The sequence below is a fragment of the Rhinichthys klamathensis genome, unplaced genomic scaffold (genome assembly GCF_029890125.1).
Source record: "Rhinichthys klamathensis goyatoka isolate OS25496 unplaced genomic scaffold, OSU_Roscu_1.1 h1tg000141l_1, whole genome shotgun sequence".
Lineage (NCBI taxonomy): Eukaryota > Metazoa > Chordata > Actinopteri > Cypriniformes > Leuciscidae > Rhinichthys > Rhinichthys klamathensis.
Window position 1 is genome coordinate 59,850 of NW_026606676.1, and position 14,627 is coordinate 74,476.

The 14,627-nt window shown below is 40.0% G+C and overlaps 4 non-coding genes across 4 annotated transcripts; 3 read left to right on the plus strand and 1 right to left on the minus strand.

Moving 5' to 3' along the window:
* The first annotated feature begins 872 nt into the window (after positions 1-872).
* Positions 873-988, plus strand: LOC130090048 (U5 spliceosomal RNA). The gene has a single exon (XR_008807641.1). It is a non-coding gene; the product is annotated as a U5 spliceosomal RNA (small nuclear RNA).
* Positions 989-12,884: 11,896 nt separating this feature from the next.
* Positions 12,885-12,956, minus strand: trnad-guc (transfer RNA aspartic acid (anticodon GUC)). Its single transcript has one exon. It is a non-coding gene; the product is annotated as a tRNA-Asp (tRNA).
* Positions 12,957-13,217: 261 nt separating this feature from the next.
* Positions 13,218-13,332, plus strand: LOC130090051 (U5 spliceosomal RNA). The gene has a single exon (XR_008807644.1). It is a non-coding gene; the product is annotated as a U5 spliceosomal RNA (small nuclear RNA).
* Positions 13,333-14,181: 849 nt separating this feature from the next.
* LOC130090032 (U5 spliceosomal RNA) lies at positions 14,182-14,297 on the plus strand. Its single transcript, XR_008807626.1, has one exon. It is a non-coding gene; the product is annotated as a U5 spliceosomal RNA (small nuclear RNA).
* Positions 14,298-14,627: the final 330 nt, after the last annotated feature.

Below are 14,627 nucleotides of genomic sequence, written 5' to 3' on the forward strand. Positions count from 1 at the left end.
CCCATCTATCTCTAGACCTAGTAGAATTACCCCTCATAGTGCAACACTCATTGACAATATCTTTACAAATGCTATACACAGCAAAATCCCTAGTGTTAAATCAACACTGCTCAGACTACATATGGGCTGCGTTCCAGTCCAAAATTGTCATGCCCTTCTCTCGCTAACTTCCCTCCGCCTCGTTCACTCGGATGTATGTCATTGCTTACGTTGCACGAGTGCCCACTACTGGCAGAAACTGAATTGGCTGAATTGGAACGTCCTAAGCCCTTGATCACTTGGAATCAGACATGGAGTTGATTTATTATTTAATTTGTTTTTTCCTTTAAGAATTTGTTTAATGCAGCATCCAAATGTATATAGGTGTGTTTGGGTTGTTTTAAATTAAAAATATATATAATTAACATATCAGAGTTGTTTGTGGTGGTGGTGATTAGACAAGATATGCGGTGACGTCACAATTGTGTTGCATTGTGGTATATGGAGCTGCCTGAAGTGAACATATGAAGTAGACTCGCTCCCTCTGTCAAAATCGAGGGAACAAGTGTCTGTCCATATAAACTTCCCTCGTCCACTTCACGAAGTGGAACGCACTTCAAAATGGCCGCAGGGATTCCCCCGAGGAGAAGTGCTTAGGGAAGTTCGCAAGTGCGTGTCTAAAAGTGGGACTGGAACGCAGCCAGGGTTTGCCGGTCATCTGGTGTTGGGGCAGATTCTTATTACATTTGCTCCTTCCTCTAATGGAAATGGCTGTATTATTGTTTTAACAAAAAAGACAAAAATCTGGGTGGGAGGAGCATGCACCAGACATTACCCTTGCTGAGCATGGTGGCATGTGTGTGGTAGCACATTGTCCCAACGTCTCATGGTTACAGCTCGAGTTTCTCTTCATTCACGCATAAATCTTTCGCCTTTTACTAAAGATTTCCGTGGCGGGGAGCCTTTGCGAGTTGCTGGTATTTTTGGATGCTCTGCTCACAGCAGAGCTGCATGTGTTTGTTCAAAAACAGAGGACTTTTTGTGGCTTGCTCTGCAGAACCGCAGCAGGTTGGGCCAGCGTTCGAGAGTGGCCCAACGAATCGGCCGTTTTGTCCATGTCTGGAGCTGGGTGGTCGTCAAACCATCACCACTTTCCCAGTTCACAACTTCAAATCTTGGGTCAGCAGCATGATTGTAAGGTTTACCAATCACAAAAGGGTAGTGGTGGGAGATACAAAGCCTTTCAAAGCTTTCAACTGATTGCTTTGCAAATTGATTAACTGTTTCGACGCATTCGGAAGGCCACCCCTGCTGGTCAGACTGAAAATGCAACAGTTGAAATGCCACAAAAACTCAGGCCAAACATGCATAAAACAACCTTTTACAAATCCATTGCAAACGCTTTCTTGAAAGTAAAATCTTTCAAATGGAATTAGCTTACCACCCTCAGGTGAGTCTTGAACGGCAGGTTGGCTTTATCAGCAGTTTCCACGACAGAGCTTGAGCTCATACAAGGTGTCTGGCCGTGATAAAGAAGAAGCCTCCCCGTCGGGGAATCGAACCCCGGTCTTCCGCGCGGGAGCCGAAAATGGCTAAGCTTAACTTCCCTTAACTTTTCCCATTCATTCTCTATGGTAGTGCTTAACACTACGGATGCAATATACTTTTGGCCACACTTAGACTTCATGGCGCTGTTTCGTTTTTCCGTGGCGGGGAATTTAAGAAGCGTAGTGTCATCTGTCAATCATTCGCGGTGGAGGAGGAGGGGAGACCCGTTTCACGATCGGAGATATTTGTTTACCGAATTGTCAGCAAATTGTTTTGGGTTTTTTCAACAAATATTTACAGTCTAAATTACCTTCAGACAGATTTTACCGAATTGTTAGCAAATTGTTTTGTTTTTTTACAACAAATATTTACATTCTACACCTTCAGACAGATTTTACCTCAGGTGACCGCATATACATTATTATTCATATATTTTATCGTTTAAATTGCATGTATATTATCATGTTATCGTATTGTTAATTGTGTTGAATTGTTTGTGACGTTAAGAAACCCAGTAGCAACCAAACTCCTCGTTGTAACGTTAAATACAGCTGTTATTTTATAAGAGTAAGTTAAGTTATCTTTGTTTGTAAAGGTGAATGTTTCATCATTGATTTCTTACTATGCACTCAAATAAAATGTTTAAAATATATATGATAACAGTGCAGTGTGATGTAGTACTTTTAATGTAATATATAGTACACACAAATATATTACATTTAAATTACAAAAAAAAAACGTACTAAAAAATGTGCAATTTAATGATATATTATATGAATAACATTTTATTATGATAAAATAGATAAATAAACACAATAATAGTGTAAAAGAGGATATTGTGCAATTAATATGAATTTGTATTTCATAATAAAATGGTTCATTTAATTGTTGTTTTATTTATTAAGAAATAAGATAATTTAAATCAGAATAGAAGTGTGTTAATTAATTAAGTGTGTTAATGCAACAGACCATAAACACTAATCAGCTCTTTGTGAATGTATATGTATAGCACAGCAGGATGAAGGTGAAAGTGATAGGAGCTTGACATTGTTAATGAATTTAAGTATTTAGGAGTTATTTATGACTCCACTTTAACCTTTAAATGTCATGTAAAAAAGGTGGCAAATAAAGTTAAATACAGTTTGCAGAATTTTAAACAAGTTAGGCCATTCCTTAATACCAAAGCTGCGAAGTTGTTCTTATATACTATGATTTTTTCTCATATTGAGTACTGTTTTTTAAATTGGTCATTAACTAGTATATCTACGCTTAAAAATATTAAATCTCTTTTTAAGAAAGCCATAAAAATTTTTGATAAAAAAGCTTTGTCATTTCACCATTGTGATATCCTAGCGAGACATAATTTTCTAAGTTTCGACAATCTAAAAAATTTCAAGTATGTTTGTCTGGTTTATAAAGTGTTAAACAATCTTGCTCCGCCTCCGCTGCATGTCTTCTTTCAAAAACTTGCATGTGGAGGTAGTACACGGGCCTCTGCAAAAGGGGACTGCATGATACCATTTAGACGTACCACCTTTGGACAAAATGTATTATCAATAATAGGTGGTAAACTATGGAATAATTTGCCCCTTTCGATACGAGAGTGTCCTACTTTTGACACCTTCAAAACTCACTTGAAAAAGTGGCTCATAGAGAACCAGAGATGCACTCATATTTAACTATCATACTTATATAAGCCATAAACTATCGTGGTTAAAATTAATTGTAGTACAGTGGTGATTGTATAATGTTTGTGTTTTTATGTACATCTTGTTTTTATCTATACGCTGTCTGTAATATCAATGTATTTTTATTTGTGTATGTTGTTATAGTGAATGAATGCTGTATGACTGTTGTTATTTTATTTATTTGTTTTTGCTACCGGCCTAGGGACTGCAGATGAAAACTAGTATCTGTTTACTAATTCTGGCGTATTTACATGGTGTAGTTTTCTACAACAATGTTCATGAATACGCATGGTCCCTATTAAATAAACTAAATAAATAAAAAAATAAAAAAATAAAAAATCTTCCCAGGCAAGATCAAAGTGTGCTTCAGGAAAGGACCGACTGGATATCTGAGACAAGATCCCTCAGATGAAGCCAAGAGGATCAAAGACAACCCCAATCTCCAGGACAAATCAGACCCTCAAAGGGAAGACAAGGTAAAGGAGAATGCCCGCTCTGTTGTCTTCATGAGAGGAGGAGATGTGTCAGACAGAAAAGAGGTGCTGGGAGAGTATGTGCTTCAGTTTGGAAAGTACAAAGGCAAGTCATTCCGGTGGCTACTAGAGAATGATGTAGGCTATACCATATTCTTGACTAAGAAGGTTGAGGAGGAGGAGAGAGCCGGACAGTTTAAACCAGACCCAGATAGCAACATTGTTTCGGCCCAGATCCGGCCCACATCTGGCACTTGTGGGATGCGGATCTGGCCCACATGCAGCGTGGAATGACGGCCCTTGGGTGGCCCACTCCTGTTTGCCAGATCTGGGCCACAAGTAGGCCATAGCAATGCCACATGTCAGCCAAGAGCAAAGAAATAAACCAGAACTGGACCTTATCTGAGCCACAAAATCTGTGTATATTAAATATTAAGTAATTGCAGCCTTAATAAGCCTGTTAACAAGCAGAATCACTGAAGGAAAGAAGAGAACAGAAAAAGAGACTAGCAGAAAAACAAGAACTGACTTCAGACACAGTCTTAGATGAAATCACTTGAAGATAAAAGAAGACATTAAATCTGTGAAGATCTCAGCAGAGGAGGAATAAACAACTCCACAAACAGCATTACCAGCTTCACTTATTACTAACCAGACTGACTTTATTTCTTTCAGACTTCTACAGAAGTTTTTATTGAGAATTAACAGAGGTTTAACTCTGTTTCATTTGAAGTCACCATAACAGTGATTAGTGTTTCCATTAGTTGGCCTCTTAACTCTTAAAATGTATTTTGTCTTTTTTTGGCTGCTGTGACACTGTGTTTAGTCAAACACATTTGCAGCAGCAAAGAAAGCTAAAGTGAAATGAGATCCGGTTATAATGGTTACCTGTTGATGGTTTTATAATCATCAAGAATTAACTTGATTCACTGATGTCTTTGGAATCTAACAATTGTGTTGATCTATTAATACACAGCATAATCCCAGTTTTAAATTAACTCTGCTCAGTGTTTATATGAGTCCACACTCAGAGAGTGTTAAATGAACACTGAAGCAGTGCTAAAGTCAATGAGATCGTTAAGTGATTCATTGAGTGATAATTGAGCATTATTGAAGACACCTGATGTTAACGCAGAATCACTGAAGGAGAAAATCGTAATTGGTATGTTACCATTATGGAGATCAGTGTTTGCTTAAGTTGGGCTGTTGACCCTTAATTCATTAACTTTAGATTTTGTTTGGCTGCTGTACCTGCCAGATGAACAAAGAGAAAAGATGATATGATGGTGTTGGTTGTGTTTTAACATAATCAATAGTTGGCCTGAATCACTTAACTCATTGGGAGCATAATTTCAGAGTTAAATTTACCTTATGGATTATAACAGCACTGTCCTTGTAGAGTATGCATTTTTTTAGCCTTTTCAATTAAGTCCAAATGATCAAATCAATTACAAAAAAAAAAAAAAAAACCTTCTAGAAAATATTTCAGGTAGGCACATACAGACATCAAGAATTAGCGTATGAATCTCAACAGTGGTGACAAACAGATCACCTCTGAACATAAGCTCATTATTTATTCATGCAGCAATGCATGATGGGAGCCATGAATGAGATTTGATTGGTGAAATCTAGAATACACTGCAAAATGCTTTATAATTGTCACCATTGTTGAGATTCACAGGCTGATTCTTGATGTCTGTGTAAAAAAAAAAGAAAAAAAAGTTTTGTATGAGATTAAGTTTTGAGAAATTATTTGGATTACATTGTAAAAGCTACAAATATTATGCTTTTCAAGGATAGTGCTGCTATAATCAATAAAGTAAATGTAACTCAGTAACTGGGCTCTATATGTGTTCAGTGATTCAGGTCAAATGATTGTGAAATAATGATAATGTTCAAACACAACCAACACCATCATATCACCTTTTCTCTTTGTTCATCTGGCTGTTATAACTCATGTACAGCAGCCAAACAAAATCTAGAGTTAATAGCTTAAAGGGTCAACAGCCCAACTAAAGCAAACACTGATCTCCACAATGGTAACATACCAATTACGATTTTCTCCTTCAGTGATTCCGCTTGTTAACATCAGGTGTCTTCGATAATGTTCAATTATCCTTCCATTAATCACTTAATTATCTCATTAACTTTAGCACTGCTTCAGTGTTAATTTAACACTCTCTGAGTGTGGACTCATATAAACACTGAGCAGTGTTAATTTAAAACTGGGGATTATGCTGTGTATTAATGGATCAACACAATTGTTAGATTCCAAAGACATCAGTGAATCAAGTTAATTCATGATGATTATACCATCAACAGGTAACCATTATAACCTGATCTCATTTCACTTTAGCTTTCTTTGCTGCTGCAAATGTGTTTGACTAAACACACTGTCACAAAAACCAAAAAAATACAAAACATATATTAAGAGTTAAGAGCCCAACTAATGGAAACACTAATCACTGCTATGGTGACTTCAAATGAAACAGAGTTAAACCTCTGTTAATTCTCAATAAAAACTTCTGTAGAAGTCTGACAGAAATAAAGTCAGTCTGGTTAGTAATAAGTGAAGCTGGTAATGCTGTTTGTGGAGTTGTTTATTCCTCCTCTGCTGAGATCTTCAGATGTAATGTCTTCTTTTCTCTTCAGTTGATTTCATCTAAGACTGTGTCTGAAGTCAGTTGTAGTTCTTGTGTTTCTGCTCGTCTCTTTTTCTATTCTCTTCTTTCCTTCAGTGATTCTGCTTGTTAACAGGCTTGAGATGACTCCATATTTAATATACACAGATTTTGTGGCTCAGATAAAGTCCAGTTCTGGTTTATTTCTTTGCTCTTGGCTGACATGTGGCATTGCTATGGCCTGCTTGTGGCCCAGATCTGGCAAACAGGAGTGCGCCACCCAAGGGCCGTCATTCCACGCTGCATGTGGGCCAGATCCGCATCCCACAAGTGCCAGATGTGGGCCGGATCTGGGTCGAAACAATGTTGCTATCTGGGGAGGGTCCCAAGAAGGACAGCCTACTTTCATTTCTTGAGTACAGTAGAAGCTTCCAGGAAATCGAGGACCTCCTAAAGTATTTAACTGGAAGATCAGTGGCACCACCTGTGAAGAATGAAGATGACAACTTGGTTGGCTTTGGGATTAATGCAGAAAAGACTTGGAGGGATGTTTGGGAGAGCAGAGCAGATGGATATGCTGCATTCATCCTCCAGAAACAGTGTGTCCCAGGCAGCAAAATGTATCGGCTGCAGCTGTACCTCACTCAGAAAAAGAGCCAGCTTCAGAGTGTTTCAGCGGAACCTGCTTCCGCTGGCCTTACAGCATCTGCCTCTCATCCTCCAGGTTTGTTGACAGTACATATAAGGTCATGTTAAAATATATGTAAATGTGGGATGACATATGATTCGCATCTTTGCTTTTATGCTTTGTTTTACAGAAATGGAGGATGATGAAGAATTGGAGAGAATGATGCTTTCTATATCCCCATCCAAACTCCAAGCCCAACTGAGTAAGAAAACCTCACACAGACAAATTTTTGGATCAGTAAGATTTGTTCTACTAAGTCTGTTCTACTCACCAAGGCTGTATTTATTTGATTAAAAAAAACAGTCAAAATTGTGAAATATTATTAGAATTCAAAATAGCAGTTTTCTATGTGAATATATTGTAGAGTGTAATTTATTCCTGTGATCAAAGCTGGGTTTTTCAGCATCATTACTCCAGTCTACAGTGTCACATGATTCTGATGATTTGATGCTCAAGAAACATTTCTCATTATTATCATTGTCAACAATAGTATTATTGTTACAGTATTACAGTAGAACAAATAGTTATTTACATTTTTATTTCAGGATTCTTTGAAGAATAGAAAGTTCAAAAGAACAGTATTTATCTGAAATAGAAAGCTTTTGTCACATTAAACACTACCGTTCAAAAGTTTGGGGTCAGTAAGAATTGTTAGTTATTTTTTGGGGGAAAAAAATACAATAAATAAATACTTTTATTCATGAAGGATGAATTAAATTGATCAAAAGTTACAGTAAAGGCATTTATAATGTCACAAAAGTTTCTATTTCAAATTAAAGCTGTTCTTTTAAACTTTCTATTCATCAAAGAATCCTGGAAAAAAATGTACACAACTGTTTCCAAAACTTTTGACCGGTAGTGTAGGTGCATGTGTGCTCACACACACACACACACAGTATTTATTGTGACTGCTATATACATATTTTTGATATCATATTCTGAATGTACACCCGTATGAATGTGGAGTCGGGGTACTGCTGTAAAAGAGCTTAATGCTCAGTCAATTTTCCCTGAATAAACAACAGTTGATGATATTTATAATTCCATCCTTTCATACCAATCCTTGGTTTGTTCTTTTTCCATAGAAGTGGAGGAAGGTGAAGAATTGGGGAGGATGATGCTACCCACTCTTTCATCTAAAATTCCAGGCCAACTGAGTGAGAACCACATACATGCACATACAGTGGTGTGAATAAGTTATTACCCCCATGCTAAAGTTGCCTAAAAAGAGGAATAAAAAATCATCTTTTGGAAATTGATCTTAATGCCTTAATTAGAAAAATGAGGAAAAATCCAACCTTTAAGGACACCAATTTTCTTTGTGTATGAATAATGTATCATAAATAAATAAATGTTCTTCCTTAAAATACAGGGTGCATAAGTCAGGCCCCCCCTATGTTAAATTCCCATAGAGTCAGGCAGATTTTTATTTTTAAAGGCCAGTTATTTCATGGATCCAGGATAATATGCATCCTGATAAAGTTCCCTTGGCCTTTGGAATTAAAATAGACCCACATGATCACATTCCCTTCACCATACCTAGAGATTGGCATGGGGTACTTTCCATAAGATCATCTTTCAATGCAAATCAAACCAGCTATTATGCTGACTGAAATAACACCATGTCAATCTCTAGGTATGGTGAAGGGAATGTGATGATGTGGGATATTTTAATTGCAAAGGCCAAGGGAACTTTATCAGGATGCATATTGTTATGTCTTGTCATGTTGTGTCTGGTTTCGGTTCTTTCTTGTTACTCTGTCTCCCTCTGCTGGTCATCATAGGTTACTTTCTCTTTCTCTGCTCTCCCAGCTGTTCCCTATCTCCTCTAACTACCTCGTTCACTCTCTTCCCACCTGTTCCCTTTCTCCTCTGATTAGGTCTCTATTTCCCTCTCTGTTCTTGCTGCTTTCTTTGTCAGATTCTCATTTGAGTTTCTCATGCAAGAAGCAAACTACTATCTCGCTCGTTTCTACATTGTCCAGTCCTGTCCTGTCCTGTCCTGTCCTGTCCTGTTGGCATCCGCCTGGCAATTGCAATCTGTTCTCAGCTAATCATCTTGTTATTTACTCTGTCCAGTTCATCTGATGCTACGAGAGATCAGGTAGTCACAGTCTATCTTCGACCCGCATCTTCTCTGAGAGACCTGCAACCTGTCGCCGCTACTCGGCTATTCTCTTCTGCTGTCTAAAGCTCTTTGAAGTTACCTGAAAGACTTTTGTGTTCCTGTTATCGCCCTCTCTGCGGGTTGTTTGTTTTCTCCATTATCATTCAAGAAGAAGATCTGTGTACTACCCTGTGTTGTCATTAAAGGATTCTGTTTCTGTTAAAACGCTTTTGGGTCCTCACTTACCAGCATAACAGAAGAATCTGACCAAGATGGACCCAGCGACTCCGGATCATTTCCAGTCAGCCGTCGAGATCCAGGGAGCGATGATAGGCAGACACGAGGAAGAATTGTCTGCTGCTCGACATGCCGTTGAGACCCTGGCCGCCCAAGTCTCCGATCTCACTAGACAGATTAATCATCTCCGCCTCGATCCACCGGTCGCTTCCAGGGCTTCCGAATCTCCTGAACCCCGAATCAATAACCCACCGTGTAACGCGGGTGAGCCCACAGAATGCCGCCCGTTTCTCACTCAATGTGATGTTGTCTTTTCTCTCCAGCCCAACACTTACTCCAATAACAGAGCTCGTATCGCCTACGTGATATCTCTCCTTACTGGATGGGCTCGAGAGTGGGGAACGGCAATCTGGGAGGCGGAGGCTGAGTGCACTAACCAGTATCAGGACTTTAAGGAGGAAATGATTCGGGTATTTGACCGTTCTGTTTTCGGTGAAGAAGCTTCCCGGGTCTTGTCTTCCCTAACTCAAGGTAATCGATCCATAACAGATTACTCCATAGAATTTCGCACTCTTGCTGCTTCCTGTGACTGGAACGAGCCGGCTTTACTCGCCCGGTTTCTGGAGGGTCTCCGCGTGGATGTTAAAGATGAAGTTCTCTCCCGGGAGGTTCCTTCCAGGGTGGATTCCTTGATTGAACTCGCTATTCGCATAGAGCGACGGTTCGACCTTCGCCGCCGAGTTCGAGGAAAGGAGTTCGTTTCCTCCGCTGCTCCCCTCTCCGCATCACTACCATCTCCCTCCGCCAGCTCGAGTTCTGAGCCCATGCAGCTGGGAGGTATCCGCATCTCGGCTAAGGAGAAGGAACGGAGAATCACCAACCGCCTCTGTCTCTATTGCGGTTCTGCTGCACATTTTGTTAACTCATGTCCAGTAAAAGCCAGAGCTCATCAGTAAGAGGAGGGCTACTGGTGAGCGCGACTACTCTGGTCTCTCCTTCAAGATCCTGCACTACTTTTTCGGTCCACCACAAAACAGCATATCTCACGTTATGTGAAACACCTGGCCAAGATGACGAACACAAGTTCATCCCTGAACACCAGTCCAGAGAAACTCCTGGAGACCCAGCAGCTGTGGCATCACCTCACAAAAGGTAGTGAAACTGTAAGTGTTCCAGTGGTAACCCTCCCACCTGCCCCAGTGAACCCACCCAGAAATAAGCCCCAGGAGTCCCCGCTAACTAAGGGTGAGATTGAACAGATGGTGAAAGAGATTGTGGAGAAGCAGCAGCAGCAGCAACAGCAACAGCCTGTTATAAAGAGGACACGGAACTGTCTTGCATGTGGCCAGCCAAAGTCACGTTACCTTGGTGATGGATCCTCCATTCATTTTTTTTATCAGTCTGGGAGCGTGAAGTACTTTTACTGCTCTACAAAGGTATACCAGATGTATGCAGCGGAAGGCCTCACCAATCCTCGAATGCCGTTTGCTGACTTTGCTGAAACACCTTTTTTTAATCAAGAGCTACAGGCCGCAAAGCAGCGCTCTGCAGAGGCAAGACAGGTAATGGAGGAGCGGGGAAAGAGAAAGGCCATGGAGCAGCATCCCACTGGTCGCCTCTGTAGGTTCTGCCACAAGCCCCTCAAACAAGGCCCAGATAGTCCACATACACATACTGGGTTCCCTGGTGTGGCAGGGAAATATGTATATTGTCCTGCCAAAGTGTTTTCCCTATATCGGACAGAGGGGATGACTCACGAGATGACTTGGGGAGAGTTCTGTCAATCTTCCTTTTATGAGGCAGAAAGGAAGAGATGGGTAGCAGAAAAGGGAAAGTGACTGCCCTCATGTTTCCTGGTTTTGAATGTGTACATTGTAATTATTGTATCGTAAAAAAATAACTCTGTATCTTGTTATGGATATCTGTTACATGCTGAAACCACTGTGGTTTGTTCTTGCCTTATTTGTCTTTCTGGTTTTTGTTTTTTTACTTTAGAATGCCATGTGGGTCCATGCATGATTGTAAAATGTTAAAAAGTCTGCTTAACTTTTACTGTTATATATGCATAATTTATCAGTTAAAATGTTTTTACAATTCGTTCAAAACTCTATGATTATTTGGATGATGGAAAGCACTATTAATCTTTTGTAATTGTAAATACTTTGCATCTCACCTGTAAGATTTTTTTTGCATATAATATTTCTTAAGCATGTTGTTATATTGTTCTTACTTTTTATTAGTTTGTTACTTTTGGCACAATCATATTTATAACTGTACTGTATACATGCACATGGGCAGTAGGAACTTTGTTTAACTGAAAAAGTACTGTGTAGCCTGTTTCAGCCTGTTTCTTTTTTATTCTTCCATAGACCTTTGTTCAGTAGGTGTTTTTAAACTGTCACTTGATTTCATAGATTGATTATTTCTTTTGGTCATGTTGAGATATTCCCATTTTTTTTTATTGGTTCATTCAATCCAATTGCCTTGGTTCACATTATTGTGTACTTAACATGTACTGTACATAGTGTTGTGGTATAATTAGTCTTTTAAAATGAAAAAGGTATTATTTTATAATTGTATATTTTATAAAGGTATACTTTTATTCTTTTGGATGTTTATTTTTTATTAAAACATAATTTAACTGAAAATGTCCCTAAATCCTTGACTGTTATTTTGGACAAGCACAATAAGTTACAGTATATATCACATTGCACCAATTAATTTATCAGTAAAATAAGGACTGTTATTTTGGGCAAGCCCAATAGGTAATATATCACATTGCACCAATTAATTTAACAGTAAAATAAGGACTGTTATTTTGGGCAAGCCCAATAGGTAATATATCATATTGCACCAATTAATTTATCAGTAAAATAAGTATCCTTCAGAAACAAGTTTCATATTAGAAAACAAAAGTAAAGTGATTACTGATTCATACTCCATTAAATATATGAATTAGTGAATGTGTCAAAAGGTATAAATAACATCTTCATTTTCACCTCAGCTGGGATTCGAACCGAAGTTTCAGTGAGGAATAATATTGATAAAACCTGGGACACGCCCTCAAATTTTTCTCGCTTCTGATTGGCTAGTCACCGATCTACAGGTATACATGCCTGGCCTGGCCCAACGAATCGGCCGTTTTGTCCATGTCTGGAGCGGGGTGGTCGTCAAACCATCACCACTTTCCCAGTTCACAACTTCAAATCTTGGGTCAGCAGCATGATTGTAAGGTTTACCAATCACAAAAGGGTAGTGGTGGGAGATACAAAGCCTTTCAAAGCTTTCAACTGATTGCTTTGCAAATTGATTAACTGTTTCAACGCATTCGGAAGGCCACCCCTGCTGGTCAGACTGAAAATGCAACAGTTGAAATGCCACAAAAACTCAGGCCAAACATGCATAAAACAACCTTTTACAAATCCATTGCAAACGCTTTCTTGAAAGTAAAATCTTTCAAATGGAATGCAGGTTGGCTTTATCAGCAGTTTCCACGGCAGAGCTTGAGCTCATACAAGGTGTCTGGCCGTGATAGGAAGAAGCCTCCCCGTCGGGGAATCGAACCCCGGTCTTCCGCGTGACAGGCGGAGATACTGTCCACTATACTAACGAGGACTGGTGGTTATAGCCGTGTCCCTGAGCGGTACGGCACTGTATGCTCAACCGTTGAGAAGTCACTTAATACTGGACATGCGGTCATCTGGTGATGGGGCAGATTCTTATTACATTTGCTCCTTCCTCTAATGGAAATGGCTGTATTATTGTTTTAACAAAAAAGACAAAAATCTGGGTGGGAGGAGCATGCACCAGACATTACCCTTGCTGAGCATGGTGGCATGTGTGTGGTAGCACATTGTCCCAACGTCTCATGGTTACAGCTCGAGTTTCTCTTCATTCACGCATAAATCTTTCGCCTTTTACTAAAGATTTCCGTGGAGGGGAACATTTGCGAGTTACTGGTATTTTTGGATGCTCTGCTCACATTTGTTCAAAAACAGAGGACTTTTTGTGGCTTGCTCTGCAGAACCGCAGCAGGTTGGGCCAGCGTTCGAGAGTGGCCCAACGAATCGGCCGTTTTGTCCATGTCTGGAGCTGGGTGGTCGTCAAACCATCACCACTTTCCCAGTTCACAACTTCAAATCTTGGGTCAGCAGCATGATTGTAAGGTTTACCAATCACAAAAAGGTAGTGGTGGGAGATACAAAGCCTTTCAAAGCTTTCAACTGATTGCTTTGCAAATTGGTTAACTGTTTCGACGCATTCGGAAGGCCACCCCTGCTGGTCAGACTGAAAATGCAACAGTTGAAATGCCACAAAAACTCAGGCCAAACATGCATAAAACAACCTTTTACAAATCCATTGCAAACGCTTTCTTGAAAGTAAAATCTTTCAAATGGAATTAGCTAACCACCCTCAGGTGACTCTTGAACGGCAGGTTGGCTTTATCAGCAGTTTCCACGGCAGAGCTTGAGCTCATACAAGGTGTCTGGCCGTGATAAAGAAGAAGCCTCCCCGTCTGGGAATCGAACCCCGGTCTTCCGCGTGACAGGCGGAGATACTGTCCACTATACTAACGAGGACTGGTGGTTACAGCCGTGTCCCTGAGCGGTACGGCACTGTATGCTCAACCGTTGAGAAGTCACTTAATACTGGACATGCGGTCATCTGGTGATGGGGCAGATTCTTATTACATTTGCTCCTTCCTCTAATGGAAATGGCTGTATTATTGTTTTAACAAAAAAGACAAAAATCTGGGTGGGATGAGCATGCACCAGACATTACCCTTGCTGAGCATGGTGGCATGTGTGTGGTAGCACATTGTCCCAACGTCTCATGGTTACAGCTCGAGTTTCTCTTCATTCACGCATAAATCTTTCGCCTTTTACTAAAGGTTTCCGTGGAGGGGAACATTTGTGAGTTTCTGGTATTTTTGGATGCTCTGCTCACAGCAGAGCTGCATGCATTTGTTCAAAAACAGAGGACTTTTTGTGGCTTGCTCTGCAGAACCGCAGCAGGTTGGGAACGAGAGTGGCCCAACGAATCGGCCGTTTTGTCCATGTCTGGAGCTGGGTGGTCGTCAAACCATCACCACTTTCCCAGTTCACAACTTCAAATCTTGGGTCAGCAGCATGATTGTAAGGTTTACCAATCACAAAAGGGTAGTGGTGGGAGATACAAAGCCTTTCAAAGCTTTCAACTGATTGCTTTGCAAATTGATTAACTGTTTCGACGCATTCGGAAGGCCACCCCTGCTGGTCAGACTGAAAATGCAACAGTTGAAATGCC